Raw genomic sequence first — 15,364 nt, forward strand, 5'->3', positions numbered from 1 at the left:
AAGGGAAGAGGCGGTTATTTCATAGGAACATGGGCCAGACCTGCCTGCTGGTTTTGGAAGGTCTCCTAGGGAGATAGGGGACAGCTGCAGCTGACCCTGGAGACATAAAAGCTGGTGGAGGACATTCCAGGAAGTGTTCATCTACATGAGGTTTTCTGGAGGCTGACATCTTGATTGGATCATCAGCACCAAGACCTAACCCCACCCAGCAGCCTGTAGACTTAACTGCTGGGAAGCCTCAGGCCAAACAACAAACTGGGTAGGAACGCAGCCCCACCCATCAGCAGACTTCCTGAGCCACAAATGCCTCTAGACACACCCCTAGACATGGCCCTACCCACCAGAGGACCAGGACCAAGCTCCACCCAGCAGTGAGCAGGCACCAACTCCTCTTGCCAGGAAACCTGCAGAAGCCTCTAGCCCAGCCTCATCCACCACAAATAAGGCCACTAGGCCAAGACACAGGATAAAATTCTAGAAGAAGAAATAAGTGATGAAGAGATAGGCAATCTATCTGAGAAAGAGTTTAGAGTAATGATGGTGAAGATGTTCAGAGAACTCAAGAGGAGTATGGATGCACAGGGGGAAGTTTTTAGCAAAGAGTTAGAAAATATAACGAATACCCAAACAGAGTTGAAGAATAAAACTACTGAAATGAATAACAAATTAGGAGGAACCAAGAATAGCCTAATGAGGCAAAAAAAAATAGATCAGTGAGCTGGAAATCACTATTGCAGAACAGAAAGAAGAAAAAAGAATGAAAAGAAATGAGGATAGTTTAAGAGAACTCTGGGACAACACATGAAGCACACTAATATTCACATTATAGGGGCCTTCAATAGTGAAAACAATTTTGAAAAAGAACAAAGCTGAAAGACTCACACCTCAATTTCAAAATCTTACTATAAAGCTACAGTAATCAAAACAACGTGATGTGGGCATAAGGATAGAAATTATAGACCAAAGGAACAGAATTGAGAATCCAGAACTAACCCCATAACCTATGGCCAACTGATTTTCAGTAAAGGTGCCAAGATCATTCAAAGGGGAAATAATACTTTTTTCAACAATTGGTACTGGAACAATTGGATATTTACATGCAAAACTATGACTTTGTACCCTAACTCACACTATATGTAAAAATTAACTCAAAATAGTTCAATGACCTAAATATAAGAGCTAAAATGATAAAACTCTTAGGAGTAAATCTTCATAACCTTGGATTCAGCAATAGATTCTTAGATATGACACCACAAGCATAAGCGACAAAAATAAATAGAGCTTGATCAAAATTTAAAACTTTTATGCATCAAAGGATATTATTAAGAAGCTGAAAAGGCAACCCACGGAATGGAAGAAAATATTTGCAAATCATATATCTAATAAGGATCTAGTATTCATGATACATAAAAACATTTAGAACTCAATAATAAAAAGACAAATATCCCAACTTAAAAAATGGGCGAAGAACATGAATAGACATTTCTTCAAAGATATACAAGTGGCCAAACAGGAACATAAAAACATGTTCAACATCATTAGTTATAATGGAAAAAATGCAAATCAAACCACAGTGAGATATCATCTCATACCCACATGGATAGCAACAGCATAATTTTTTTTACTAGAAAAGAACAAATGTTGGTGACAATGTAGAGAAATGGAACCTTCATATATTGCCAGTAGGAATGTAAAATTGTTCAGCCACTGTGGAAAAGTCTGGCAAGTCCTCAGAAAGCTAAAGATAGGATTACCATATGATCCAGCAATTCCACTCCTTATACATATCCAAAAATGATCCAGCAATTCCACTCTTTATGTATTCCCCAAAGAAATGAAAACTGGTACTCAAACACATCCTTGTAAGTGAATGGTCACAGCAACAATATTCACAACAGCCAAAGGATAGAAGGAACTAAAATGTCCATCAGTGGATGAATGAATGAAGTGTGGTTTCTACATACCGTAAAATTAGCTATAAAAAGGAAAGAAGTACTCATACATACAACAGTGTAGCTTGCAACAACACTGCAGAACCTTGAAAACATTATGCTAAGTGAAAGAAGCCAGACACAAAGGGTCACACATTGCATGATTTCATTGATACGAAATTTCCAGAATAAATAAGATATCCAGTAAGTCTATAGAAACAGAAAGGAAACTGGTGGCTGCCAGAGGCTGAAGGCAGCAGGGAATGGGGGATAACTTTAATGTGTATGGGGTTTTAGTTTGGAGTGATAAAAATGTTTCAGAACTTGACAGAGTGGTGGCTGCACAACACTGTGATGTACTAAGTGCCACTCAATTATTCATTTTAAAATGGTTAGTTTTATGTGATGTGAATTTCGCCTCAAAAAATGTTAAGCAATTAATATTTATAATACATGTTACGTAAATGTATAAATTACAAGCACAGTTCTTCCTTTTTGAGGTCAAACATGTAAATTACAAGCACAGTAATTAGGCAAATAAAGTACTCTTTAATATTTAATGAGGTGTTTCTTATCTAAGCAAAGTAGAAATTCAACTCCTACTATCTTATAAACTTGATTTAGAAATATCTACTTATCACCAAGTGGGATTATTTCCCCTGGCGATTCATTCCCTCTAAAAGCTTAACTGGATAGCTTGATCATCAGAAAATAAGCTTGAACTAGAGTCATATTCAATCAATCAAGCTTCAACAAATTTCTAGCTCCCTAGAAATGATTCTAAATCAAATTCATGTAGCTGACCAGAAGCTCAATCATTTCAATGAGCAGAGTATACCAAAATTTCAGTTGTCTTTTCAATTTACATCAATGTAGCTATGAATATATAAATGTTTTAATGTCCAAATACTTCATGGTTACTGATATTCTAAAACCACAAAATTAACAGTGCTCCTCAGACTTTATTTCAGAGTTAAAAGACAGCCTCAAGCAGGACCACACCATTGAAATAACTAAAATGACATAAATATCTTCCCTGTGGATCATTCTCTTAAGAGGAATGTGAAGGTAGATACAAAAATGCCTGATCATGCTACTCCCTGCAGAAAATTCCTTAACAGATTAAACAACTTCCAGAATAAAGTTCAAAACTAAACTGTGATTTAGCACAGAAAGTTCATACACTGGCTCCGCCTATGTCTCCAGCTTTGTCCCTTGCCATTCCTCCTCAATCTGTCTTCTCTAACCACTTGAACTTTCTCTTCTCTCAGCCTCTCACTATGTGCCTTCTCTGTGTCACCACAGTGTAATGAAACATTTAAATTGTTCATCACTCCTTGAAGGAACTACAGGAACTACACATTTTCAGATCGGTATGCTGAGCACTAGCACAATAATCAAAGGCTGCTGTATGAAAGTACGAATAACTATTAAGACTCATTACTGGGGCCTGAAATACTATGGCTTATTTTTCCTTCATAATAACAAAGCAGAAACTATATACTAGGCTGTATTTTTGCCTTATTTTTTAAAATTATAATGCAGTCTTATTAATAAATAACATCAAATAGCATTAATTTTATAGACATCTTTTTAAAACATCTAGTTTGTTAACTAAAAGCATAAATTGTCTGATTATTATTATTCAATGGAAGCTCATGATCAGCTCTATTTGATCTATATTAGTAAAGTGAAACTGCAATACACATTTTGTAAGTCTTAAAAGCAGATTTTAAACTGGAAAATTCCAACTACCTCATTTTACAAACGAGGAAATGAACTGAGAGGTCAAGTTATTTATGCAAAGTCACCCAGCTAACGTGGGCAAGTTAGGGACACCCAGATTCCCTTAATGTTGATGCTTTCAGCTACAATATAACCTAATTTCCATTTCAGCCTCACAGGTAAGCCAGGCAAGGCAATTCATAGCACCCTTCTCTTTCTCCCTACCCTCAATCAAATGAGTACATGGGTCCTTAACACTTGTTACATTTAACTGACTCCTTTATCATTAAGATCTGGCCCTTGCCCTAACACAACTTCCTTCTCCTTATCATAAGCATTTAATGTGTACTTAACATCTTCTGAGTATTAAATACGTCTAAGTCATTTCATTGGGAAAAGAGGAAATGGGGAGACATATATGAGTAAGAATGATACAGTCCCTTCCTTCAAAGTGCTCTACAAAATTAGTTACAATCTGGTATAGTACGTACTCTTATTGTTATCTGTTTAGAATTGTGGTTTTATAAATACATAGTACAAGAAAAAAATCCAATTACTTAAAAGAAATCTTATTTCTCTCACTAGAAAATAAACTCCATGAGGGCAAGGATTTTTTTTTTTTTTTTTGGTTCACTAATGTACTCTGCATTAGAACAGTGCCTGACATAGAAAATACTTAGCAAATTGTTGAGTGAATGAATGCTATAGAAAAACCCGAGTAGCAGAATCCAAGTCATGTTTCCAACAATGGTGTGACAGAATATGTAAACCTTCCTTGTCTTAATGCTTGTGCCTAATGTTCGATTTTTCATTTGATTGGCCAGTTACTCGACCTTACATTACAGGAAACAAAAAATAGTTCAGAAATAGATAAATTACTATACAGCTTAATCTAACATCATGCCCTACCCAACTGTACCAAACTCCAGAAAATCTGCCAAGAAAGAAAACTACAGGCCCTTCTTCTACTTAGACCTGAGCCCTTTTTCAAGTATAAAGGGCCTCCAGATATTTTTCTTTCCTACAAAAGGTCAGAATTCGTTTTATCATCACCATCATTTTACAGAACAAGGAAATTGAAGCCAGAGAATGGTTAACACAGAGACTTACAGAATCTCTGTTCTTCCTAGCACACCATGCAGCCTTCTACTCTTATCCTTTCAGGTCCTTCTCCCACAATCTTGGCTGTAAGTGGAACACAATCTCTTTAGGTCCCCTCTTTGTAGCCATCCCATAACAGGCATACAGGCTCTCTAATTTTAAAGGTTTTGCTATTAATCAACTCAGGGTAACAAAGAAAGGATGACAAAAATAAGAAATCAGATGTTAAAACAATTCAACATGCAACATGTGTGTATAAATGCTTGGTACTGTATAAAAATCACAGCGTCTTTCCAAGTTCTTAGTGTGAGAATCCCTAGCTTCCAACTGATTGGCTCTCTTTTGAAATAATAAGTGGGAGCCTTGCTAGGTTTCCACAAGTTTCCCTCCCCACTACCTTACTCCTGTTCTCCCAGGACACAAAATATGTTACAGGGAAAAACGGTGGGTACAACTCTACCAAGTGAGAAATCTGCATTTCTGAGGACCTTCAGGAGTCACATCCCTCCTTGTGAAAATTTGAACCACAGTGGGATGATTGCTATAGGCCATTTCCTCATGATGTAAGCAAGTGGTCTCTTCCCTTTTTACAGAATACACAGAGCATCCAGCTCCCATTTCACATCTCTAAACATCTGAAGAAATCCTCAGCTCCAAATCCAAAATCTGTATCATAAATTCTAATTCTCCTCCTAAATCCTCTTCCACCAAAACCTGTTCTTCATCATAATATCCTCCCCAAACTAAGGCCCATACTTAACATCGGTTCCCCATGTTAACATTTCTCAAATCTATACCCTTCACTACAATTCCACCTTTGTCACTCTTGCCTCAACCACTGTAATTAAACTCCATGGTATTTCTACCTCCAGGCTTCTACTGGACTTCTGTTCCAGATTAATATCTATAGTAGGGGTTCTTCTCAACTAAGAATCACGTATAAAATCCTTAACCTGGTTCATTTGAGGATTTCCATAATCTGTGTCCATCTGTATTTACCAGCCTGTAACTTTTTAAATTTTTATACAATTTTAAAGGTCATTTTCTATTTACAGCTATTACAAAATATTGGCTACATTCCCCATGTTGCACAATACATTCTTGAGCTTATCTTACACCCAAAAGTTTGTACCTCCCACTTCCCCGCCCCAAAATGCCCCTCCCCACCAGTAACCACAAGCTTGTTTTCTGTATATTTGTGAGTCTGCTTCTTTTTTGTTGTATTTACTAGTTTGTTGTATTTTTTAGATTCTACATATAAGTGATATCATACAGTATTTGATTTTCTCTCTGACTCATTTCACTTAACATAATGCCCTCCAAGTCCATCCATGCTGCTGCAAATGGCAAAAGTTTGTTCTTTTTTATGGCTAAGTAGTATTCCTCTGTGTGTGTGTGTACACATACACAAATCACATCTTCTTTATCCATTCATCTGTTGATGGACACTTAGGTTGCTTTCATATCTTTATCAACCTGTTCCTTAAACATACTACCTTGGTAAATGTTCTCTGCTTTCTTACTTCTATATTTTTGCTTAGGCAGTGTTCTTAGGCAAAACTTTCTCCTACCATCCTCCTCCAGTTGCTTTCAATCTTTCAAATGCCCATATCCTCAATGTGAAAAGAAAAAGGCTGAGGCATATCATTTATTGGACACATATTCTGTATAAGGCTTTACAAATTATCCTATGTCCACAAACATAATGGCTTAATATTATATTTTTGAGGAAGGAGTTGAGGAAACCAAGGGCCAAAGGAGCTTACCCAAGGTCATCCAAACCAATAAGTAAAGAATCCGAAATAGTCCCACAGTATTCTGTATTTTTTTAATAAAACATGATACAGGACAGGCAGGCTTTATAGCCAGGATGCCAAGGTTCAAATTCCAGTTACTCCACTAACAACCTAATGTGAACTCAGAAAAATATGTATTCTGGATGCTTCCACTTCACCATCTATAAAAAGAGGATAACTGTACTACTACCACATTGATAATAGTGAGAATTACAAGAAAAATATAAATAATTATTACAAGAAATAATAGAACTGTTTGGTCTATAGTAAACAATCAATGTTAGCTACACTGTTATTGTCATTTATGTACTATGATATGTAAACTAACAATATCAATTATATGTTATCATTGTTCCTAAATCAATTTCTGCATAATGTAAAAGGATTATAAAAACATATAATTTTTTGATATATGCTCAATAAATATTTGCATGAATACATAAATTTTAAAAGAATACTGTCCACCATGATTTATTAAAATTCACTTGTCTATTAATTCTGTTTCTTCTTTTGAGAAAACTAACACTTACTTCTTTCCCCTTTTTTAAGTAATGTGAAACTACCATATGCAATGCCATATGGCAGTAATATGTCAAATGGTGCAAAACACTATTTTGATCCAAACTCATTCTGCCTTCTGCTAGACATTCCCAGATTTTAACATGTCCAAAATCATACTTTTTACTTAAATTGTCAACCGTTTTTAGGTCCTACGAACATGAAGTAAGCATACCACGATATTCGACCAAGCCATTTCATTTCATACATCTTTATGGCAAAAACTATAAAACATTAATGCCTTCCCATCCAATTTAGCTCAAAGGCATAAACTTACCATCCCCTTCACCCTGCCCTTATTTTGCTAAAATTAGGGCCTGAAAAACATCTGATAAATCTGTTACTCTGGGATGCAGAAAAATATCAAAGGAAGGGTGCTGAATGCCGGTAACAATTCAAGGTCCCCACAAAATGCTTGAGAAAAATGAGCTTTAAACAAAGATAGATGAGAACTTACTCCAAACTCTTCGGTATTAAACCCTGCAAATCAAGCTTTTGTCCACATGCTTTATTATTACACATGGAGACATCAAGCTACTGGCTTCATGTAAGGCAGAGGTAAAAAATACATTAATAAATAAATAAATACATACATACAAACATATTAATAAAATAGCTGTCATTTCTGACACAGAGGAAATAACGGTTTCTAGCCAAACATTTCCAAAAAAACAAAAACAAAATAAAAAACACTTTGAGGCTTAACTATGTAACAGACATATTTTATTTCAATTAACTCTTACAATTCTTCCTCATTTACAGATAATGTCACAGAGTTAGGAAGTGGCAGAGCTGAAGGCTAAACACAGCCTGACTCCCAAATTTGGGAGCCAGTGTTTTGCCATAATCCACAATAATATGGTATACATTTACATCTTCCTCTTCACACTCATACACTCTTTGTAAAAACCTGAAACAAAAGCTTCATGAGATAATGTTTACTCTTCTTCCACAGGATGTCCTCTGATAAGTTTTTCTTTCTTTCTAATGTTATGTCAATGCATTAAATTTATTCCAAAATCCATTAATAAGTCCCCATGGGCCCTGCACTACACTTCTTATCTCCTTTTTCAAGTTCTTTCAAACAGCTACCATAGTTCAGTTTTGTTACTCTGAAGTGGAGCTAATCTCCTCGTCCCATTAAAATTTGTCCTTAAATAGATAAAACAAAAACAAAAACACCTTGAAAGCCCTTCCTTAAACCTTGAATCGCTCTGTTTCTCTAACTAGAACTCTTCGGTGGCACACCCATCTTATTTATACTGTATCAAAAACTGCAGATGTTCTCCTCGGAGAACAACAGATCTTTGTTGAAAGGAATGCATTAGTTCTCATCACTGCCCCTGCTGCATCACTGACGAACAGTTAACCGTCTGGCAAGTTTGGGGCAACAACAAAGGACCTGAGCAGCTGCCCACGGTGCTGAAACTGAAGATGAAACGATAGTTTTTGAAATTTACTATTGCGAGATTAAGACAAAATAGAGAAACTTGCCAAACGCTGGCAGAGAACAGTTAGTGGCTGCCACCAAATATGCGTGAGTGTTTCTGGGATCGCTTGGCTTCGATGTCGGCCCACACCCTCTCTGGGACAGAGTTCTCCATCAGTGCTGGACAACTCAATAAGCGTCCTGCAGAGCTGCCAACTTTAAGAGGGCAGGGACGTGGTAATCTGCCCCTAGCAGTCACGTCCCACCTTCAGTCTAGCTTCCGGGGTGGAGGTGGGGGTGGGAGGAAGCTTAGAAAGGAAGGAGGCGACTGTCCTCTTTTTCCCAAAGACTACAGAGTTTCCACAACTAAAGTCAAGAGACTTCGCCCGGGGACTCTGCGGCAAGCGCTTGACCAAGAAAAGCCTTCCGAACATCTTCCCAGACTCCAGCCACCTCAAGATGAGAATCTGAGAAGAAAACTGATAACCCAACAACTTTGGATAATATACAAACTCACGGGATAGGAAAGCAAGTACTCGGCCCTCCAAAGGCAGGGCTTTTTTTTTTTTTTTTTTTTTTTTTTTAAATAAAATGTTTGCAACTACCTAGCTTCCTCCGCGCCCAGCCTAGGGAGGAGCAGCAAAGACCTCAGCTGCGGGGCTGCCCCGGAGCTTCAGGCCGGCGAAGGGGTGTGTTCTCCCCGCCAGGCCCCGCGGGGGACAACCCGCCGCCCGACCACCGCGACGCGGGAGAGGCTCTTACCTGGAAGCCTGACCTCGCAATACGAAAAGTCTCGCCCGCCGTGTCTTTGCGGGAGAAGTCCCTACCCTGACTTCATGACTGAATCTCCGCACCGACCCCCACCGCCCAGAGTCGGAGCGCGAACGACAACACCAAGGCGAGGCGGAAGTCCCACCCTACGCATCTCATTGGCCCGCACCAGAAGGTAGAGGAACGCTATTGGGCCACAGAGCTGCCCGCTACGGAGCCTTCCCACTCCCACGCTGGGTCTCGATGCCTGCTCCAGTCTGGCTCGGAGAGATGCCCAGTCCGCGGAGTCGCGTTCTTGGCCTCGTGATCTGTCCTCTTTCCAAGGGAAGGGAAGGGAAGGGAAGGGCAGGGTGGGGCGAGCTTCTGGGGAGAGGCTGAAAGATCTCCTTTTGGCGAGGTAAGGAGCAGGCTGGCTAAGGAGATTGGCTGTAGAATCCTGCTGCCTGCCGTGTGACCCCAGAAGTGGAGGCAGTGGGGTCGGGGGGAACTAGACCGAGTGGCCAGAGCTGGACGGTCTAGTTTGTTCGGGCTGTTGGGCTGAAACAGCCCGAGACCCAGCTGGCGGGCTGTCCATGGGCGGGCCTTGCTTTGGCGCCAGCGCGCCTCTTTCCTACACCGCACTCACCCGACCGGCTGAAGAGGCTAGGACGAGGCCTCATTGCCTCTGCACCGTCTCCAGGCTGAGATCGGGATGGATGGGACCGAGGCTAACGCCCTTACAGTCCGGGTCGCGTTGTTAGAGGTGCGAGCAGCGGAGGGCTGAACACTAGTCCCCTGACGCCTGACTGGGAGCCGTGCTGACGTCAGCACTGTGGGCCTGACACGCGCCATCCCTGAGACTCAGCAAAAGTCCAGCCATATGATTAAACCCTAAGTCAGCTTTTTAAACTCTTGCCTTCGTTGAAGAACCAACAAAAACTCCTCCCCCACCGCCCTTCTGATAAACCTCAGGATTACAATTTCAAACCAAGGTACTTTGAAATTTAAATTACCCGGATTGGAACATCCACACTGATTAACCAGTTGCCAACTAGACACTGTAAGGAAGCAATGTGGCTTACTGCAAAGATTGCAAAAAATTAAGAATGCCAAGAAACCGAGATTCTGGCCCTGCTTCTATTTCAAAATAAGGCACCTTTAAAAGCCCATTACCGGCTTCACATCTTTCAACCTCATCTTTTAGGAGGGGCTAGAGGGAGCTAGCACTTAGAACACCTGTAGAATACCCTTGGCTGTAACTTGTAGCCCTGATTACTTCGGGGAAAGCTGAGAAATGGGAAGACTCCCTGTTGTATATCCTCTTGTGCCTTTCTAATTTTGAACCTTGTCACTATTAACCTACTCAAAATTTAAATACAAAAAAATTTTAATCAAGTTACAATAAAAAATAAAGGCCATCAAAGGTACCTTCCTCTTCTATGTATCCTTTGACTATATATTCTATACATTCTTAGATTTTCATCAGTTGTGAAGACATTCAATACTTAATACATAGTCTTGCCTTTAAGAAATTCATAAATAAAAGTCATAATTGGGAATATTACCGTGAAGGCTGGTGTAATTAGTGTATAGTTAGAATATGTCTATAAGCATTTCTTCATTAAATTATCTCAAATTGGTTTTTATATTTAATCAGATTTCTTGCATGACATCAAAAAAAGTAGAAAATAGTAATGTGAACATTCTACAGGTTAAAAAAAAGAAGAGCTTAGTTCATTCCTTAAAGGGACGTTGAGTACAGAACATTTTAATCTGGCTTTGCCCTTCAGTTCACAATAGGTATAGTTCTTTCAGTCACAAACAAGGTAATGTGTTATTTGTAGTGCATTTAGGCAGAGGAATTGTGCTCCACCCTCAGAAGCATTTATTCTCCCCACTGTGTTGAATGAAGCCAAATTGGAAGAAAATAGGTTGCAAAAATGTGCTAATGTTTTTTAAGTAGGTTAGACAGTAAGGTTGATACGCATCTTAATTATGGCTTTCAAGAACATGAAGGGTTAATATGGCACATGATACTAACAGCCACTAATTATCTCCTTTTAAAGACAAATAAAAGAAAATAAGCTTTTAGGATTTTGTCTGACAGTTTTTTTTTTTAATCTTCCTAAAAATACAAACGGATAGCATATAAAATTGTAGAACTACCTACCTCCAATATATTGTAAGACAGAAACAACATCTAAAAAGATAGGACATCCAATTAACGGCCTAAAATGGCTTAGAAGTAGTTTTCTCTGAATAATGGAAAGAATGCAGGCAGTCTGTTTAAGCACTGAGATTAACTCCAGACATTAAAATTACTCTAGGCATTATTATATTTAGAATCAGAAAAAAAGGTAATTTTAGAATCAGATGAAAAAGATACTTTCATTTTCAATAGAAGACAATAAAATTATCACTGTGATAGAGAATAGAGAGGGGAGGGTATAGCTCAGAGGTAGAGTGCATGACTAGTTTGCACAAGATCCTGGGTTCAGTTCCAAGTACCTCTGTTTAAACAAATAAGCCTAAAGTTACCTCCCTCCACCCATTAAAAAAAATTTTTTTAATTTTAAAAAGAAAAATTTTAAAGGAAACCAAAAAACAAATAACAAATAGAATCCAGAAAGAATCCATTTATGTATAGAACAGGCACATTTGAAAATATACCAAATGAAACTGCTAAAAATTGTTTTAGGGAATTTTTGGACAAAAATTAGAAAGTGCCCATTTCTTTACCAAGTTCTAAACTAATCAGTAAGTTCATCTTGTAAGACATTAAGTGAAAAGTTTAGAACACAAAATAACAGGTATCAGTCAAAAGCATTTTTCAACAAAGTCTACTTATTTTCTGGGAATTGAGAAAAGTTAAATTTAAAAAAAAGTTCTGTTTAAGTTTAAATGCCTTAAAAAATGACCTGGTCATTACTTCCCTTGAGATAAGTTGCTTCCTTCTTTCATACAAAAATGACTGACATACAATTTCAACTTTTCCCTTCTTGTTTGGGTCATGAGAAGCAGTCTTTCTCTATTCGCCAACAAAGTTTTTACAAAATAGGCATCAAAAAATTCATATGACATAACGTAATATGAAGATGTAAGAACCCAGGAGTGTGGATCAAGACAGTCATTTTGGGAAACAATTTGGCATTATCTGAAAAGAATGAAAAATAACATTTCCCATGACAGCAATTTCAATCCAGGAGTATTTCTTAAGGAAACACAAAATAAATTCATATCTAGGTACATTGTAGTGAAGTTTAAATATCAAAGAAAAACCGAAGTTTTTAAATAAACAGAAAATGGAATGAAATACAAAGGAATGGCAGCTGGCTTCTCAATAGCAACAAAAGAAACTAGAAATCAATGAAATAATATCTTCAACACTAAAATAAAATAATTACAATTGTCAACCTAGAGTTTGTACCAAGTTAAGGTATCATTTTAAAGGGAGGGCAGAATGAAGACATTTTCAGAGGAAAAACAGCATTTATTTCTAAGAGACTTTTATTGAAAAAATGTCTAAAGGACATCTTCAAGAAATTGAAAATTGAACCCAGGACGAAGGGGTGAAATGCAAAAAAGTATGGAGAGCAAAGAAATTGAATAATAGTTTTCAAACCAGGTGATGTAAAAAAGGAAATAAAACAATCAATAGAAAGCAAGGGAATAGGGGTAGGAAAGTAGCAACTAAAAGGTATTGTAAATGGAAAATACAAAATGGGATAGAAGAAATAATCAATAATCTCTAAAAGAGGTAAATGGAGTAAACTTACTAGTTAAAAGACACATTGTCAGTTACATTCTTTTTAACAGGACATAAAACTTATAGGACACCGAAAGGTGATGGTAAAAGAAGGGGGAGTGATATGCAAGTGAATAACAACAAAAAGAAAGCTGGTGTAGCTGTATTACTGTCAAAGGGGGGAAACAGACCTACAGTCAAAAGCACTGTTAATCAGGATAAATAGAATTGTTAAATAATGATAAATGGAAAAATTTGCAAAGAGGTTATAACCATCATGAACCACTATGCATCTAGAAACACAGCCTCAAAATATTTAAAGCAAGAATTTACTAGCTTACAAAGAAAAGTTGGCAAATCACAGTCATAGTAGAATTTTATATGCCATTTTAAGTAATTAATAAATCCAGCAGACAAAACATTAGTAAGAAAATAGAATATTTAGACAACACAAGGAACATGTAGAGAACCCTATAGCTACTCTATTCAAGCACATATGGAGTCTTTCTCAAAATAACAGCATATTATGCTGTAATGCGAATCTCAACAAATAACAAAGACTAAGTGGCATATAACCCATGTTGTATGACCAAAATATAAGTTGTCAACTATTGATAGAGCAGTTTTTTTAAATTATAAGAGAATACTATGAACAACTTTACACAATAAATATGAAAAAAATCAAATAAATAATTTTCTAGGAAAAAAAAGTTTTAATTTGCCCAAACACCTGAGAAGATGTAGCAAACCTAAGCAGGCTAAGGAAATTGAAACAGCACTCAAAAATCTGCAACCCTCCCCTCAAAAAATCAACTCCAGAATGTTTTAAAGATGAGTTCACCATACTTTCAAGGAATAGATAATAAAATTTTTACAAATCACTTCATAGAATAAAAAACTGAGTATTATTCAATTAATTCCATGAGGGCAGTATAATTTTGATACTAAAACTGAACAAAGACAATACAGGTAAGAAAAGTCATAGGTCAATCTTACTTTGAGTGGATATGCAAAAATCCAAAATTAAATATTGGTAAACTAAAACTAACAAAGCTTTTTTTTTAATTAAATAAAATAAAAGACAAAACTATGATTAAATAGTATTGAATGTAAGAAAGCATTATAAATTTTATTACTATGATTTACCACATTACTACATTTAAAAACTAAGAAGCTTGTCTTAGCATATGCAGAAAAATCATTTGGGAATTAAAGGAGGGACTTTATTGTACAAGACTGTCAAAGAAAAGTTGACATAAGCTGAAACAAATAACAAGGCTTCCTAGGTTGTGAGCCACAGGAGCCAACTCTAGTCAATTTAGGTTTAAAAATGTAATTTATTTAAAGGACACGAGGATACTCATAGGATTAAACGCATGCCTGAAGTACAGTCTTGTCAAGATCAATAATCAGTGGCTCTAATTGTCCCATGGAATCAACATTCTCATCCTTGCAGTACTACTCTGGCCATTTTCATCACTCTGCTCACAGTTCAAATTCCAGGGACGAAGTCTTCCACTGGCTTATCTTGTGACATATTTCATCGCTTGATCAGGGTGCCTTAATTGACTGTTTCATCAGATCATACACCAAAGGAGAGAAGTGAGGATATCAGGATGATGTTATTTATCAAAAGCAGATAAAATAAATGCTAAGTAAGAGCGCCTAGAAAGAACTGAACAGCATGTTCAAAGGCCCTAAGGTGTGAACAAGACTAGCATACTTGAGGGTAGGGAAGTCAGTACTAATCCAAGAAGAAGATAATGACCAGGACCAAAGCTAAAGCAGTAGAGATGGAAAGGAGTGGTTAAAATGAAGATACATTTTGAAGTTCAAATAATCATGTAATAGGGAAGGACAAATCTGACTCTATATTAGATCTGTTTCTTTTACTTTAACCTTTGTATTCTATTGCTTGTTAATCACAAAAGGGATGTTGCCTTTAAGCTTAAATTACACATAATGGCCCATCTCTAGGAATCCTGCCTCCCAGGTAATGAGCATTAAGCTAAATTACCTTTGTTTAGCTCACAGGAAACATTCTAACCAGGCCTACCAGTGAATGGCTGCAGGAGGGAAGAAATTAAGACCTCCCCTCCGGAGTCTGGCTGGAACCAGGACTTTACCCTCTCCTCTTTCAGTATAAAGGAAGCCTGAATTAAAGCTCAGGGAAGATGATTCTCTAGGACATTAGCCCACCAAATTCTCAGACTGCTGTCTTTCCCAATAAAGTCATTATTTCTTGTCCCAACACCTCGTCTCCCAATTTATTAGCCTGTTGTGCAGTGAGCAGAATGAGTTTGGACTTGGTAATAAAGATTTGCTGATG

The 15,364-nt window shown here is 37.4% G+C and overlaps 2 protein-coding genes across 4 annotated transcripts in view; one reads left to right on the forward strand and one right to left on the reverse strand.

The window, feature by feature from the left end:
- Window positions 1-10,069, reverse strand: part of RNF13 (ring finger protein 13) — a 115,890-nt gene extending 105,821 nt beyond the window's left edge. Inside the window, exon 1 of one of the 3 annotated variants that reach the window (XM_010970393.3) lies at window positions 9,937-10,069. The gene's annotated coding sequence lies outside the window, so the exon portion shown is untranslated. Of the gene's footprint in view, window positions 1-9,302; window positions 9,536-9,936 lie in introns of those variants that run through there. The other 2 variants (XM_074369647.1, XM_010970392.3) reach the window with 2 other exon arrangements.
- The window catches only part of ANKUB1 (ankyrin repeat and ubiquitin domain containing 1), a 41,427-nt gene continuing 35,413 nt past the window's right edge, over window positions 9,351-15,364 (forward strand). The window contains exon 1 of the mRNA XM_010970394.3: window positions 9,351-9,486. The gene's annotated coding sequence lies outside the window, so the exon portion shown is untranslated. The remainder of the gene's footprint in view (window positions 9,487-15,364) is intronic.

This window comes from Camelus bactrianus, chromosome 1 (assembly GCF_048773025.1).
Source record: "Camelus bactrianus isolate YW-2024 breed Bactrian camel chromosome 1, ASM4877302v1, whole genome shotgun sequence".
NCBI lineage: Eukaryota > Metazoa > Chordata > Mammalia > Artiodactyla > Camelidae > Camelus > Camelus bactrianus.